Source organism: Piliocolobus tephrosceles, chromosome 4 (assembly GCF_002776525.5).
Source record: "Piliocolobus tephrosceles isolate RC106 chromosome 4, ASM277652v3, whole genome shotgun sequence".
Taxonomy (NCBI): Eukaryota; Metazoa; Chordata; class Mammalia; order Primates; family Cercopithecidae; genus Piliocolobus; species Piliocolobus tephrosceles.
The window spans coordinates 119832585-119848414 of NC_045437.1; the positions used below are offsets into that span (position 1 = coordinate 119832585).

Below are 15830 nucleotides of genomic sequence, written 5' to 3' on the forward strand. Positions count from 1 at the left end.
TGCCATATTATTACTATCCATCTGCTTCACCCTTCAAGACAAACCAACTAAAACCTATTGTCTAGGCAAAGATCACAGATTTTGAATTAGTGGTGTCAGAATGAACAATGCTTGCCTTCCTACACCCTGTTTGCAATCAAATCCTCCAATTTCTCCTCTATTTTCTGCCCCCCTCCCTCCTGGGAAGACATTTGTCTTCAGAGGCTGGCAATGAGGCATTTGCCATTAGACACACTATGACATATTTTAAATATGCTCCAAGAAGCCGAGGCTAAATTACACTGGTGAGTTATTAAAAACAGCTCTCAATGCTATTATTATTTATTGCATTTGCAACTCTCAGCAGCAGCTGATTACACTGCTTAATCTTATATTTTTTTAAAATTCCCCACCCTGAAATTAATTCTCCCCACAATGAATAAGCAAGGTCAGCCACACTGAGCATCCTTTGGAAGCATTTGGATTCTGGGAAGGAATTTGATGGACAGCCCTGGAGCAGAGCCTCAGTTTCTCCAGGGGAGGAAGTCCTTCACTTGAAATATGGACATCTTTTTTCTGAACCCCTTAGAGAGGGAGTTCTCCAAATCACAGGTCTCACCATGCCAGTCCCTTCCATGCTGTCTCTGCAGCTGCCATATGTTGCTGTCATTGAAAGACCTCTGTGATCTGGCCCCTGCCTCCCTCCCCAGCCTCATCTCTCATAGCCCCATGTCCTCATCCAGGACTCAGTCCTTGAAGTGACTTGCATTTTGTTTCCAGTGCCAGGCTCTGCCCTTTGAACCCTGGCATATGCTGGTCCTCTCACCTGAAGTTCTGCCTCCACCCTTATTTTCTTGGCCAATACGTTTTCCTTCCAGAAGCAGCTTAGGGAATATCTCCTTAGTGAAGCCTCCAGTGAGGAATAGAAGGATTTCTTCTCCACATCCATAAAATCGCACTCCTCCATCTATTGTAGCACTCAGCACACTGTATTGTCACTGTGTATTTGTGTCTCTTTTTTGTTATATTGTGAACTGCTTGAGAGCAACTGTAGTTTACTGTCTAAGCTTTACTGTCGAAGCTCCCAGCATAGGCCCAGCACAAAGAAAGTGCTTTGAGAGTCAAGAGATGAAAAATAGAAGTAGTGTAGTAGTGCAGGAAGAGCCAAAGCTCTTGAATAAGGCATTTGTTCATTCACTCATTCATTTATTCAGCAAATATTTATTAAGCTTCTATTATGAGCCAGGCTCTGTGCTAAGGACTAGGGACACAATGATTAAAAATAAATGGTTCTTATGCTAATGGCGTAATGAGGGAGACAGACATAACTCAAATAATAGCATAAGTGTATATCATATAAGCCGTGATTAGTGCCATAAAGGAAAAATGATCAGGGCCATGACAGCATAAAGATAAGGCCCAACCCAGGCTGGAGTTTGTATAGCAAATTTCTTCAGGGCTGCCCTCCTTGAGGAAGTGATACTTTAGCTAAGAGCTGAAGGAGGAATAGCCATTAACTAGATGGTAGGTGGGGCAAAAACATTTAAAGCAAAAGAGACAGCAAGTGTAAAGGTTCTGAGGGCTGTGGGGGCCTAACTGCTGAAGAGATGTGTAGGAATGAAGCAAAGGTCAGTACTAGGACCGGGGAACAGGCGAGGGTGGAGGTGGTGTGCGACAGATCAGGTTGAGAGACACCCAGGGGCCAGGCCATGCAGAATATTGTAGACTGTGTTAAGGATTTGTCTAGCCTGGCCGCAGTGGGTTTTAAGCAAAGAAACAACATTTTGAGTGTGTATGTGTGTGTTTTAAACCATCTGCAATGGAGAGAACAGAATGGGGGACAAGGTACAGAGCGATTGTGGGGTATGAACTTCCAGACTGCCTCAGAAGACACAGTGTCAAGGTGGTGTTAATGCCTAAAGGACCACAGGGAGGTGGGGAGACTTCCAGAGGTCCTCAAGGAGATACCTGGACCATGTGTCAGGTTCACAGGCCTGCTCCAGATGTCCTCTTCTTTTTTGAATTTTTTTTTTATTTTTTGAGACAGAGTCTCACTCTGTCGCCCAGGCTGGAGTGCAATGGCATGATCTCAGCTCACTGCAACCTCCACCTCCCAGGCTCAAGCGATTCTCCTGCCTCAGCTTCCCCAGTAGCTAGGATTACAGGTGTGCTACATTTTTGTATTTTAGTAGAGAAGGGGTTTCACCATGTTGCCCAGGGTGGTCTCGAACTCCTGAGCTCAGGTGATCCACCACTTTGGCCTCCCAAAGTGCTGGGATTATAGGCATGAGCCATCATGCCTGGCCCAAGATGTTCTCTTCCAAAGCAGAAGCTCCTGCTGGGGGAGGCTCAGCCTTGCCTGGGTTAACCAAACTGGTGCAGGGAGAAGGGGCTCTGCTTTAGAGCAGAGCTCCCAGGGAAACTGAGCTCAGGCCAATTCTATAATTTATAGTTTATGCCTCTAGGGGAGTGAGGTCAGAGAACTGAACCCTTACCTGTAAGTTCTTGCCCTAACTTCTAAGTCCTTGGAAGGGTTAGGTTAGCCCATCCTAGGCTTAATTTGCTACCTTAGGAAGAATCAGACCATGGGAGGTCATCTACTTCATCGTTCAATTTCATCCAACAATTCATTCATCCATCCCTCCCTTTGTCCATCTGCCCATCCATCCATCTATTCATCCATCCATCCATGCATTCATCCAACAAATATTCACTGAGAAAATATTAGAGGATGGTCTAGAACCTGGCCTTTCCATCCTCAATATAGTATGTGTTCTGTGCTGGTCCACATCTGCCCAATTTGACTTAGTGTTTGTCGGCTATAGGTAAGGGATGAAGTCTGGCCCAGACTCTGTCAAAAAAGTTTGTTCTTTCAGTTCTCTGGTTGCTGAATTGGAGCCCCAGGCAAACCCTGCATTCTTCTCTCCTGATTTAATTGGTTCATTATTTTAAACTTTTGTAGATAAGGGAATAAAAAAGTCAGTGGAATATTGTATTCATCACATTGAAATTAATATGCTTCATTACCACAAAGACAAGGAGTATGGTTGTAATATTTTCTCAAAACTTTTAATTGAACAGAGCATGGGAGGGGGAAAAGCGAAAATGGAAACCACCAAGCTCGGATGTTGTTTTTCACTTTCTCAAAATGTGCGCTGTTTGTGATCCACTCATCTCATTAGTGTTAATTATGACCTAAAATAAAATGGCATTTAACACTGTGCTGAGACTTTAATTAAAGCCAAACCTTCATACCCAGGAACTCTCCGAAGTCCAAGATAGTTACTCTAAAATGGTATAACCTTCTGCTGAGCCAGCGGTATCCACACACTCACTCCATCCCCTGCTGCTGGAAGCCCGATACTTCAATCCATCCACCATCCATCCATCCTTTCAACAAATTAATTTAAGGTAGTTCTGGGGAAAGAAAATGAATATTTATTAAATATCACTCTATTACTTTAAATACATTCTTTGTAACCTAATGTAGCACCAAGGACCTAGGAATATTCCAGTAAGGACGGTGAGTAGTAGTGTATGCATTATCTCATTTAATCTTCAAAAGAGTCTCATGAAGTAAGGACGAATTATTCTATTTATTTTATAAGAGGTGAAACTGAGGTTCAGAGAGGTTTAAAAACTTGCCATAAATCATATTCATGGCATGTTTTCCTGCTTTGCACTGCTGAGCTAGAAAGAGTAATCTGAATTATCTAAATGTATTCATTCATTCATTCATTCATTCATTCATTTAATAGAGATCGCACACTATGTGTCAGATCTATGCTAGGGGCTAGAGAGACCCCAGTCCCTTTATTCACACGTTCAGTGAAGTGGGCCGACAATTGGTAGAGATGACAAGACTGTGATGAGAAAGAGAAGCAGCAGGGCTGTGGGGCTAGGATGCAGGGACAACCAGCCCAGTCTGGGAATCCAGGAAGGGTTCCCCAAGAAGGTAAGACTACTGGAACAATTTTATCCATAATTCCTACAGAAGGACCCACCCAGAGGGTGGCCTAGTGATTCTTTCAGAGATTATGGCAACCCCAAAACCAGGTTCCCAGAAGCAAGCATGGTGCAGGGCCCATCCAGCCAGACTGCAGGTAGCCTGTGCCTGGGAACCACCTCCAGAAAGCATGCTAATGACTGACCCCAGTCATCTGGGCTTCCTGGCATCAGAATCTGTGGATAATACTGAAACATTAGTGTCTCAAACAGATTAGGCACTAGTAAGGAGTGGCACACCCCTCCTCCCACATCACGGGTTCCCAACTCTTGTCTGGTTTCTGAGTTCTGGAACCTGAGCCAACCATGCCAGCTGCACTGGGTTCCTCCCCTGTATGCCAATCTCTTTATTTGAAGGAAAAGTAAATGCAAGAGAGCAATTACTGATCTGGTCAATAATTCAGAGATTTCTAGGGCTGACATGGTGCTGGAATAACCAACCTGATCATCGACAGGGGAGGAGGCTGTGGCCCAGACCAGGCAAGCCACCTGTCTCGTGTCATACAGCAGAACCAGCCCAGGACTCCTGACTGTAGTCTGGTGGTAATTCCTTTGTCCTAGCAGGGACCAGTGGAGAACCTTTTAGGAGAGGTCGGGATGCGGAAGAAAATGATTCTTGCCCATAGATTAGCTTCCTGTTTACCAAACTTTGCCTCCCCTCCTTACCTGCCCTCCATGGCCAGGAGCCTGGCTGCACAGCTACTCTTTCTGCCTGTGACTTGTGCATCAGCTCAATACTTAACCTCTTAGAGAGTTCTCCTTTCAAGCTTCATCCTCAGGGAAAAGGGACGCAGTTTCAAGGAGAAGTGCATATTGCATTTCTGCAGCCCCACATCTACTACCTGTGATTTCCTGTAGGGATAAAACCTGTGAATCAAAGTGGCCAGTGTGACCCTTGGATAATCCCTCAGTCACTGTGATTGGTTTGGGGATGGACATATGAGCCCATCGGAGCCAATGAGATTCTGTAAAATGTTGAAGTTCAGTTACATGAGCCAATACATTCCCTTTTGTTTAAGTGATTCTGGGTTGGCTTTCCTGGTTCTTGCAACCTAAAGAGTCCTGAATGATGAAGTAATAAAAACAGTAACTCGAGTAATATTAATTGGCTGCTTACTCTGGGCTAGGTACTGTGTCAAGTTCTTCCATTTGTGAACTTATTTGACATTCCCAGCATCTTTATGGGATTTTCAATATTGCTGTCCTTACATTGTGTCTAGTGAGGTTAAAATAACTCAGACTGCTGCCCAGCAGGTAAGTGACGAAGCTGGGCTTTGAACCTGAGCAGCCTGGCTCTAGAGCCCATGTTCTCAACCATAGCGCAGTACTGCCCCTTGGCACATACTTTTTTCAGCTAGAGCCCCAGGAAGCTTCTCTTCCATTTGCTGGTCTGGTAGAGACACAGTTCCCAACTCAGTCAAATTCTCAAGAAGGACCAGATGAATTTCATTAGGTCTCCATGGAGAAGGCAGTTTGCTTGTGGAAATTCATCCCTCCCAGGGACCTGTCTACCACACTATGCCTGAACTTCCATCATTAGATATGTGTATCTTTGGATTACCAATAGTAATTACATTCTAATAATGACAGTTTTTACTTTTTTTTGAGACAGAGTTTCACTCTTGTTGCCCAGGCTGGAGAGCAATGGCACGATCTCGGCTCACCACAACCTCTGCCTCCTGGGTCCAAGAGATTCTCCTGCCTCAGCCTCCTGAGTAGCTGGGATTACAGGCACCTGTCACCACACCCAGCTTATTTTGTATTTTTAATAGAGACGAGGTTTCTCCGTGTTGGTCAGGCAGGTCTCAAACTCCTGAACTCACGATCCACCCACTCGGCCTCCCAAAGTCCTGGGATTACAGGAGTGAGCCACCGCGCCCGGCTGACATTTTTCACTTTTTAAGATACCTGTTTCTTACCAGGCCTTTCTTTGAGCACTTTGTATATATTATCTCATTTGCTTCATAGAGAAGAGGAAAATGAGGCCAACTCTCATGTTGGAAGTCATAGAACAATGATGTATTCACTTCCTCAGAGTCTGCTAGAGGACACACCCTGGCTCCTGGCCTCTTGGGCCTGCAGTCTCCTGGAGGGAGAAGTGGGCAGGGGCTCAGCGAGCAGACCACCTGAGGATGGCCAAATGGAATCGCTGCTGCAACCACAGATGCTGGGGCAGAGAGGCAAATCAGGCCCCTTGGTCTGGCAGAGATGAAGAGTGAAAGCACAGACTTCTTAAGAGTCAGCAACTAGCAAAAAGTCCAGATGAAAGTACCCCAAAATGTTAATGCTGGATTTCTTTGCCGTTTGGGTTATTTGGGATACTTATTTTCATTCTTTCATATCTTTACTATATTTTATGCAATGAGCTGACTGACCCTTATAATTATAAAGAAAACAAAACAAAACAAAATGACAGCCCATTATGAAAATTATAGTAGGAACCAGTAATCAAAGGAATCAGGCATTCTTGGAGGTTCCTTGGAGTGGCTCCAGGGCCAGGGCAGGAGATGCTCAAAGTGAGCCTAAGCATCTTTTGCTGCCAACAGTGAAGAAGTGCACACACACACGCAAACACACACGAAACCCAAACCCCTCAATGATAGGGACATAGGAGCCAACTGCAAGAGCCCCTAGTAGCCAAAGGTGGAATAATTTGAGCAACAAAAGAAGTAAAATACGATTGGATTATAACCCAAAGTGTCAACATAAATATCCGTGAGCTCATATTAATATAAACAAACCTCTTATGCAGAATAATTCCCAATAATTCATGAAGATGGTTCACCCTCAAAGAGGGTCTATAACTTTCACTCCTTCAGTGTGAGTTGCACACAGTGACTTCCTTCCAAAGAGCCAAGAGAGGAAAAGAGGAAAATGATTTCACAGCAGAGAAACCTGACAAACACGACCTTAGCCAGGTGATCGAGGTCACCATCAGCAGTGGTAGGTTGTGTTGATAGCATGCGCTCTTCAAATGATGTGATGTGAATGACACTTTACCTCTGTGCTCTTCCTCCCAAAACCCCAGTGCAATCATCAGAAAAGCTTCAGATGAGACCCAGTTGAGGGACATTCTACAGACATCTGCCCAATATCTCCTTAACATTGTCAAGGTCACCAAAACAGGGAAGCCTAAGAAACGGTCACAGCCAAGAGGAGTCTAAGGAGACACGCCTACTAAATGGAATGTGGGATCCTGAACTAGAAAAAGGACTTCAAGTAAAAACTCAGGAAGTCTGAGTTAAGTATTGACTTGAGCAAATAATAACATTGCAACATTGGTCCATTAGTGGTGACAGTGTTAACCTAAGCTGTTACCAACGGGGGTTGCCAGGTGTGCAGGATTTGGGAACTCTCTTACTATCTTTGAAGTTTTTCTGTAACTATAATTTCAAACTATTCTAAAATGAAAAGTTTGTTCTGAAAAGCTAGATAGGAACAGAGCATGGCAAGAGAAACAGGCATATTACAAAGGCTTGGGATGATCTCTCAGGTCAGCTGAAAAAATGGTTTAACCCCCAGTGACTCTTTGACTTTTTTTCCAGAAAAAAAAAAATCTAGATTTCTGTAAATAAATCTGTCTGCTGGACTGGAAGGGGACAAGGTTATTGTACCTAACTGGCCTTCCCCAAATCCCACAGGGGCCTCATGGCAGTTAGATTCATTAATTCAGCATTTTCTAATGATTAAAACTGATCAATAAGCCACTGGGTCTGTTCTTTAAATCAATTGCCCCATTAATGAGAATGAAAGCACCATTTTATTACCCAAGCCCTGGCCCTTTTGCAGAAAAGGCTTCTGGGGGTTCGGGCTTCCATTCCCTGTGCTGTGTATTAGGTTAATTACTCTCCCACTCAGGTCTTCCAAGCCTGATGCCTGTGACTTGGAACAAAATGAGCTGAAGGGAAAGACTTCTAGAAAAATGGGTTAGAGGCTTTCACTGAGTGAGACACTCAGTTAGTTCAAGAGTCAACTAAATTTTACCAAGGATCTTCTGAGTGCTCGGGCTGCTGCTCAAATGCTACCTCTGTAGAGAGACCTCCCTTTACCACCTTGTCTAAAACATCAATTCCCCCATGCTCTCTTGCCCCTGCTTTAGTTTTCTTTGAAGTGTTTATCACTACTAGATGTTATATTTAACTGTTTGTTTGTCTTTTTGCTTTGCTCCCCACTAAACTGAAAACCCCTTGAGGGCAGGGCACCTTGTCTGCCTTGTTCATCCCCAAAATATAACCAATAGTAGATCTCAATAAATAGTTTTGAATAAAAGAATGCAGAGGGCCGGGCATGGTGGCTCATGCCTGTAATCCTAGCACTTTGGAAGGCCGAGGCGGGTGGATTACCTGAGCTCAGGAGTTCGAGACCAGCCTGGTCAACACGGTGAAACCCTGTCTTTACTAAATACTCAGGGTACAGAAATGAATGGGACCCAGACTCTACCCTCCTAGATCTTATAGGGTAGTGGGGAGATGAGCACTTGAACAAGGTGGAATTACAATGCAGAGAGGGAAATGCTAGGGAGGGGGCCAGTGAGAATTGAAGAGGGGAACTGAGCCTGTTTTGGGAGGTTAGGAAAGCCTTCCTAGGAGAAGGGATATCTAAGATGACCTGCAGGTAGAGCAGACATGTGCCGGAAGAAAAGAAGAGAAACAGAGCTGTTCAGGCACAGAGTGCAGGATGTGCAAGAGTGGATGGGGGTGCAGGAAGAGGAGCCCATTGGTCGGCATGGCCAGAACACAGAGTATAGGAGGAGTCACAGGATGAGGCTAGAGACATGGGCGGGGCAGATCACAAGGCCTTGGCAGTGTCTGACTAACACTGAGGATGGGATCCAGGAGGTGGTGGGGACCTGTGGGAGAAAGTGGCATGGTCAAATTTGTCTTAGAAATATGACTTTGGAGTGTGTGGACAGGATTGGAGGAGAGTACAGACAGGGTTGAAGGAGGGTGTAGATAGGATTGGAGGAGAGTATAGAAAGGGTGGTGGAAGGGAGTGTACACAGGGCTGGAGGAGGGGGCAGGAGTGAAGGCACAGGCCAGCTGGGAGCAGTGCAGAGATCCGTGAGACACGATGGTAAAGCTGCTGGGCCATGGTATGTGGGAAGGAGAGGAGAGAGATGTAGGTGCAGACTCTCAGAGGGCAGGATAAACAGGACTTGACTGATTAGGGATGTAGGGGAGGAAATGTCAAGGTTGACTCCCAGGCCTCTGGTTTGGGGACCAGGATGTGGGTGGAGCAATTCCCTGAGTGGGGATCATTGGGGCAGGACAGACTGTAAGATGACCTAAGGGTGAATTTAGTTATATTTCTCAGGCAAGGGGCCTTTGATGAGAAATCCAGAACATTCTCTTTCTGTTCTTCTAACTCTGGCAATGCCCAAACTCCTTGTCTTCTGTAGGAGAAACCCTGGATTCGGGCTAAAATCCCCCTTGGCTGGCCTGGTGTAGCTGCTGCGGGAAGAGGCAGCTGGGTGGAGACGAAGCCCAGGCACCCTCCTTTCTCCTGCTGAAACCCAGTGTGCACCAGCTTCAGCACGATGGGAGAGCAGCCTCTGTCTATGGGACTCCAGCAAGTCCAAGTTGGAATAAGCAAGTGTGGGATGATTTAAAGGCTGGGACTTTAAAGTCAAATACCCCAGAATTTCAGTCTGGCTCAGATATTTAGCAACTGTGTGACCATGGACAAGTCATTCTGAGACTCAGGTCTCAGTCTGCCAAATGGAGCTGACATATTCCCTCGAGAGTCGTTGAGAGGATCAGAACCAACACCTGAGCCAGGATGATCTGAAATACCACATAGTGCTTCTTTCCCCAGTGTCTTCTTCCCTATCCCCTATTCCTGATTCAAGAAGTGGTGAGATGGCCTCTCCCAGGTGTCCTCAGGCCGGCTTTTAGGCAAATGCCAAGAAAAAGAGAAGAGCACCCATGAGCCCAGTTTTTGAGTTTTAAGGAAGACTTTGCAACTCCCATCCTTGGCTTTCCAAAGCCCAGTCCTTGAAATGTTCAAGCAATAAGTTGGATGCCTTAACCAATAGATCTTGAAGAATATGTGAGGGTATGTGGGATAGGTTTTTCTCCAGGGAGTACAGGAAGATTCTCTGGGCTGGAGGGAAAGGAGGATAGACAGAGGAGGAACAAAAGACTCAAATGCTGAGAGTGTTTCTGACTCCACTCTGTCTAGGACCAGGCAAGGGCTTTTGCCCATGATCTTGTGATGACAGAACCTAAGCTTTTAAGTAGGCTTTGGGAGTCAGGACAAGTGGGCTTGGTGTCTCTTCCTGGATGTAGCTTGGGGAGGTGGCAAAGCTTCTGGCTCTCCTCTACTCCAGGACTGTTTGGTGGCAGGAAGGCAGGAAAGGCCCCAGTTCTCAGATTGGAGAGGAGACTCTTCGGGAGATTAGCATCTCCTGGAGAAGGACGAGCAGAGACCTGGGCAGTCTTGGAAAGGTCTTGCGGTTCAACATGGAGGAAATGGGATGCTCTGGTATATTCAGGGCTGGAGACAGAGGAAATGTGGTTCCAGCACAGCCTTCAGTGATGGAGAGTCATTCCTCCCCCAGGTAGCTCTTTCCTCACCAGTGCCAGGACACCTTGTAAATTCTCTAGTGGGAAGAGAAGGAAAAGAACACCCTACATAGACTGCAAACTCTTTGCACTGGCTGAGCTTACCCCAAATAAACTAAAACTAAAATATCCATGCCCAGCAGAATGAGGACACAAGAAAGAAGTCAAGTTCAGTTACAGAAAAATAGAAACTACCTTTCTGCAATACCTGGACTGGATGCCTGAAGTCTGCTACCTACAGTGTGTCTACATTCAGTAAATGCTGGCTATGGTCATTTGATAGTGGATTGGTGTCTTCCCCTGACTGGAGTGCAGATGGCAAGAAGGAGCCCCCACTGTGTCTACAGCCAGGCCTGGAGACAAGGAGTGACTGCTGGATTGTGCTCAAGCCTTGCAAGGAAAGGTCTGTGTTGTACACATTGGGAGGAGAACCAAGAAGTAGAAATTGATGTTGGAAAGATGTGTGAGTTCCTCCTGGGCAGGTTGGGGTCTGATTCCTCTTGCAATCTGTGGCATTCAGCACAGCCTCGATATCCAATATATATTTGTGGGTTCAAAAATGAGCATGTGCTGAATGAATGAATGAGTGGGTAGGTGTGAACCATATGCTTTTATGTTGAATTGCAGCGATGAGAAGGGTATAATATGGGGCTGGGGGAGCAGTAGCCCATGTGTCTTTTTGGCCTCAGCCCCTTTGCTCTCCTGGAGATCAGGCAAGTCCTCTGCTGGGTCAGGAATGCAGCTGCTGAAAGCCCCAGGGGAGGTGCAGAACTCGCATCTAACCTCACTGCTTGTGATCTGAAGACCTCTGCTCCTGTTCACCCAAACAAACCATGGATGGCAGCATCTTTGGGATTCCCCAACTCCTAGAACTGTGGAGATGGCAAGGGTCTCAGATGCCATCTAACATCACTCTCTCATTTTGCAGGCCAGGAAACGTCAGACCTACCTTGGCCAAGGTCAGACAGGAAATTGTGATGGATGTGACATTCTGAGTCACGCATGTCAATGTACATGCAGAAACACATACCCACATGTCCCCACATGCACTGCAGTGGAACACACAGACCCCGGTGTGGGCCCCCCCAAATGTGCTTCCCATCATGGATGCCCTCAAATGTGGAACTCAAGCCCCACCTATCCTCTCCTTTGAGCTCCAGACTCATGCCGTCAGCCATCTCCTCAACCTTTCCACCTGGGTGGCTGACAGGGTGCTCAAACATATCAGGTCCCAAACCAAACCCTTGATTTCTGTCTCACCAAATGCCCCTGAACAGATCTTCCAGAAAATGCCCATTCTATGACATCAGCCACCTAGGTGTCATCTGAGAGCGTTCTCCTTCCTCACCCTTCCAGTCCCCAGGGAAATCCTCTGCAGACCTCATTGGCTCCATCTCTGAGATAGATCCCAAACCTCGACTTGTTAATCTCACTGGTTCTTTTGCCACGTGAGCTTTCTCTGTGAACAGTGAGCCCATGCTGGCTCCTGTCCAGGACACACAGCAGTAAAGGCACAAGAGTGGCCAAGGACAAGTCTCCTGAGCTCTGCTGGGCACAGAAGAGGGATAGACTGGGCACAGTGGGAGGGTCGGGGAGTCCCACTGGTCAGGAGCCTGGAGCTCCACCTTGGTGGGACTCTGGGGGCCATTGGACAAGAAGAAGGAGAGGACCCATCCCTTTCTTCCCATGTCGCTAGAGGCAGACACTAAGCCCAGGGTTGAAATCCACAAATGGGTGAGACAGGAACATGGGACAGGCCTGGAGTCCTGGTCTCCCCTCACCGTAGCTCTTCAACTGCCACCCAGCTAGTCGGGGAAGGACATAGGAACAAATATCATTAGCTGGGTGTCTCCTGGCAGAAACCATAAATCACAAAAAGTGTTATGCTCCAAATCCAGACTGGCACCGCACTGTGATTTACTTTAAGTAGACAAATGAATGTTTTTTATAAAAATCATTCTCCTTTAAATATTAAGGGGGAAAAGTTTTCCATTTTCTTCGGTATGGTTTTTATTATATCTTGAGGGCAAAGACTTCCAATTTCAAAATGGAAATCAATGAGAAACATGATTGAATTTAGGAAACATGGTTTTACAGCCAACAGTTTTGGGCTGTGCCAGAAGTTCTGAAGGCTATAACTACATCTATAATTCATACTAATACTTTGAGGATTTGAAAAGCAGCTGGGTCTTAGTTTCCTGAGAAGCTAACTTCAAGTTGGTAATGTCCTATGTTCTTTGGGAGCCAGAGATACCTTTAGACGAGCTTATTTCCTTGCATCTTTCTTCATGTTCCTCCCACCTCTGTGGGCCATGGGAACGGTTAGATGGGCTAATGTGCCTAAGAAAATAGGCCAGAATAAGCAATAAATGGCAGCTCTTATGATCATTCTACTCCTGGAAGGAGCTCAAAGGGGCCAGGAAAAAATTCAGGGGCCTATCAGGAGATGAATGGTGGAGATCTGAGGACACAGAAGCAGTTCTATTAAAAATAATGCCAAAAACTGAAATTACTTTTGCACCCACCTAATAATTGTCAAAGGTCTCATCTCAAAGTTAGGGTTCTGAGAGAAGATGAAAACACAGGACAAAAAAGCAAGGAGTCTTGTTCCAAGCCTGGTTCCAGATAAAAAGCAGAGTATTCCTGAGCTGTGCATGTTAACTCCTCACTGCCTCCACAAATTTTTAAGATTTTGGATCTGCAAGATTCTGGGAAGTCCTGAGGAAAGATCTCTCTATAGAAAGAGGGAGAAAGGGAGAAAGGAAGGAGAGACTCTGCCAAAAAGTGTTAATGATGCTTCTCTCCATGTGGTAGGAATTCAGGCAATGTGGTTTTTCTTCTTTCTAGTCGCTGTATTTCTCAGATTTTCCATAGCAGACATATATTGCATTTATAATAAAGGCCAAGATTCCTGCACTGTCCCTTGTATTCCCCCCTACTCCCACCCATGCCTTTGTCATGAGTCCCTCTGAAGTATCCTAATTTGGGTGTCCCTCTGTTTCTTGTGGGGATCCTGACACACACCCACCATGAATGGAAGGTAATTGTGACCATGAAGAGAGCAAAGCAAAATGATACTGTGAAGTCCTAGTGAGAGGTGGCTGCTTTCCAAAGGCTCTTAGGACAATGTCCACCTACTTTGGGTTAAAAAAAAAAAAAAGTGATCAGAGAAGACTAGCTCATATTAGACAAGCATTAAAGTCACGCAGGCAAGAAGTACCACTTGGTCCTCGAGCAGTCAGGACTGAGAGGCTAGAAATGGAGTCCCTCAGTGCCTGTCTTAGTGCTTTTGATGCTGGGCCCGAGGACTACCGAAATAAGCTCACAAACCAGAAGCCACATGACTTTGGAAACTTCGACTTAGATGGCTGCTTGTGATCTGTCACTTGTGAGGCTGTCTCAGTTTCTAGGCTCCCAAACCCCCGACAGGAGCCTGAGAATGGTTATATGTTCAGACCCGTTGTGGAAAACATGGCTGTCTTGGGAATTTGGGACTGGTGCAGTCTTTGCAGTGACCGTCTCAAATGCAAATCTGATGGAGTCATTTGGCTTCTTTGATTTCTTCTTCCATTCTCTTGCTCACTCACCAGGTACGTCTCATGCTCCTGCTGTGGCCTGGATGCTGTGCTAGACTCTGTAGCTTCAATGGTTCACAAGACAGACCCTTCCTCTGCTGCTCACCACCGGCAGGAAGGGCAGGTCTGTACACACGACGAGATCTGTGTGATCCTCCCCTCTCCCTCTGCCTCCAAAACTCATCTGCCATCTCTAGGAAAAGCAATCACTATGAGCTATAGTTTGAATACTTGTCCTCTCAAAAACTCATGTTGAAACTCAATCTCCAATGTGGCAGTATTGCGAGGTAGAACCTTTACGAGGTAAATCTATTCATGGGTTAATGATTTAATGGATTATTTGTGGAGTGGGACTGGCGGCTTTTTAGGAGAAACCTGAGCTAGCACACTCAGCCCCCTCACCATATGATGCCCTATGCTGCTTTTGGGACTATGCAGAGAGTGCCTGCCCCCAGCAAGAAGGGCTCACCAGATGTGCTCCCTCAACCTGGGACTTCCAAGCCTCCATAACCATAAGAAATAAATTCCTTTTCTTTATAAATTGCCTAGTTTCAGGTATTCTAAGCAACAGAAAAGGGACTGAGACACTATGTAACATCCTATTCTCTTTCACTTCTTTGGTGGAATCCCCCATGCTATTCTTTTTGGTCTCTGTGCATTTGCTTATACTGATCCCTCTGCCTGCAATGCCTTTCCTTTAGGTTCCACCCAGGTGATACCTCCTCCCTCTAGGTCCCTGCTTAGATAACTTAGAGAGCCTCGTGAGGACTGTATCCCAGCAGGTATCACATCTGTGTCTCTGTCTGTGTCCTGCCCTGGGTTTTGAATGTTTTGAGGCCATAGCCTGGGTATTATATTCATTTCTCAACATTCCTGGAGTCCAGCAGCAGGTCTGGCCTGGGTTGTTGTGCAGTCAAAGTTTGCTGAGTGGCTGAGTGACTGTGAGGACATCCAGTGCTGTGCAGCCTGGTGGGAAGGTCATCTGATTGCAGGTACAGTCTGCAGGTACACATGTGTACTCTTACAGCAGCTTGTTTTGACTAGTTCCAAAGTCTGTCTCACTCTTTTTAACCAAAAACTTACCCCCAACAGTTGGAGATCTTAGGGGATGGGATAGGTTATCTCTGTAGGAGCTGGGGAAGTGTGAGGGACCTAGAATGATGTGGGGAAGCTGTCCATCCTCGGGAAAGGGTTAATCTCAAGGGTGGTCAGGGACGTTTGACATGGAGCCACAGAGCTGGAGGGCCCACAGAGGCCCATCAAGCCAACCAGCACCTTCCAGATGGAAACTGAGGCCTGAGCCAAGGTGGTGGTGGGTGCCTGCCCTAAGGAGTGGGTGACAGAGCTGGGACTCGAAACCAGAGCTCTTGGCCCCCTCCCCACCCCCATTTCCCAGGACTTGGAAGCCCTGAGTCGGGGCCTCCACTCACATTCGAAAGACTTGCTGAGTTGGCTGGGTGCGATGGCTCACACCTGTAATCCCAGGACTTTGGGAGGTTGAGGTGCGCGGATCACCTGAGGTCAGGAGTTCAAGACCAGCGTGGCCAACATGATGAAACCCCATCTCTACTAAAAATACAAAACTTAGCCAGGCATGGTGGCTCATGCCTATAGTTCCAGCTACTCAGGAGGCTGAGGCAGGAGAATTGCTTGAACCTGGGAGGTGGAAGTTGCAGTGAACTGAGATCATGCCACTGTACTCCAGCCT

General features: G+C 46.3%; 1 protein-coding gene across 5 annotated transcripts in view; it reads right to left on the reverse strand.

Moving 5' to 3' along the window:
* KCNIP1 (potassium voltage-gated channel interacting protein 1) overlaps window positions 1-15830 on the reverse strand; it is a 381852-nt gene that overhangs the window by 67045 nt on the left and 298977 nt on the right. Inside the window, exon 2 of one of the 5 annotated variants that reach the window (XM_023218926.2) lies at window positions 3235-3396. The exons of the other annotated variants lie outside the window; for them this stretch is intronic. The gene's annotated coding sequence lies outside the window, so the exon portion shown is untranslated. The remainder of the gene's footprint in view (window positions 1-3234; window positions 3397-15830) is intronic. 5 annotated transcript variants of the gene reach the window in all.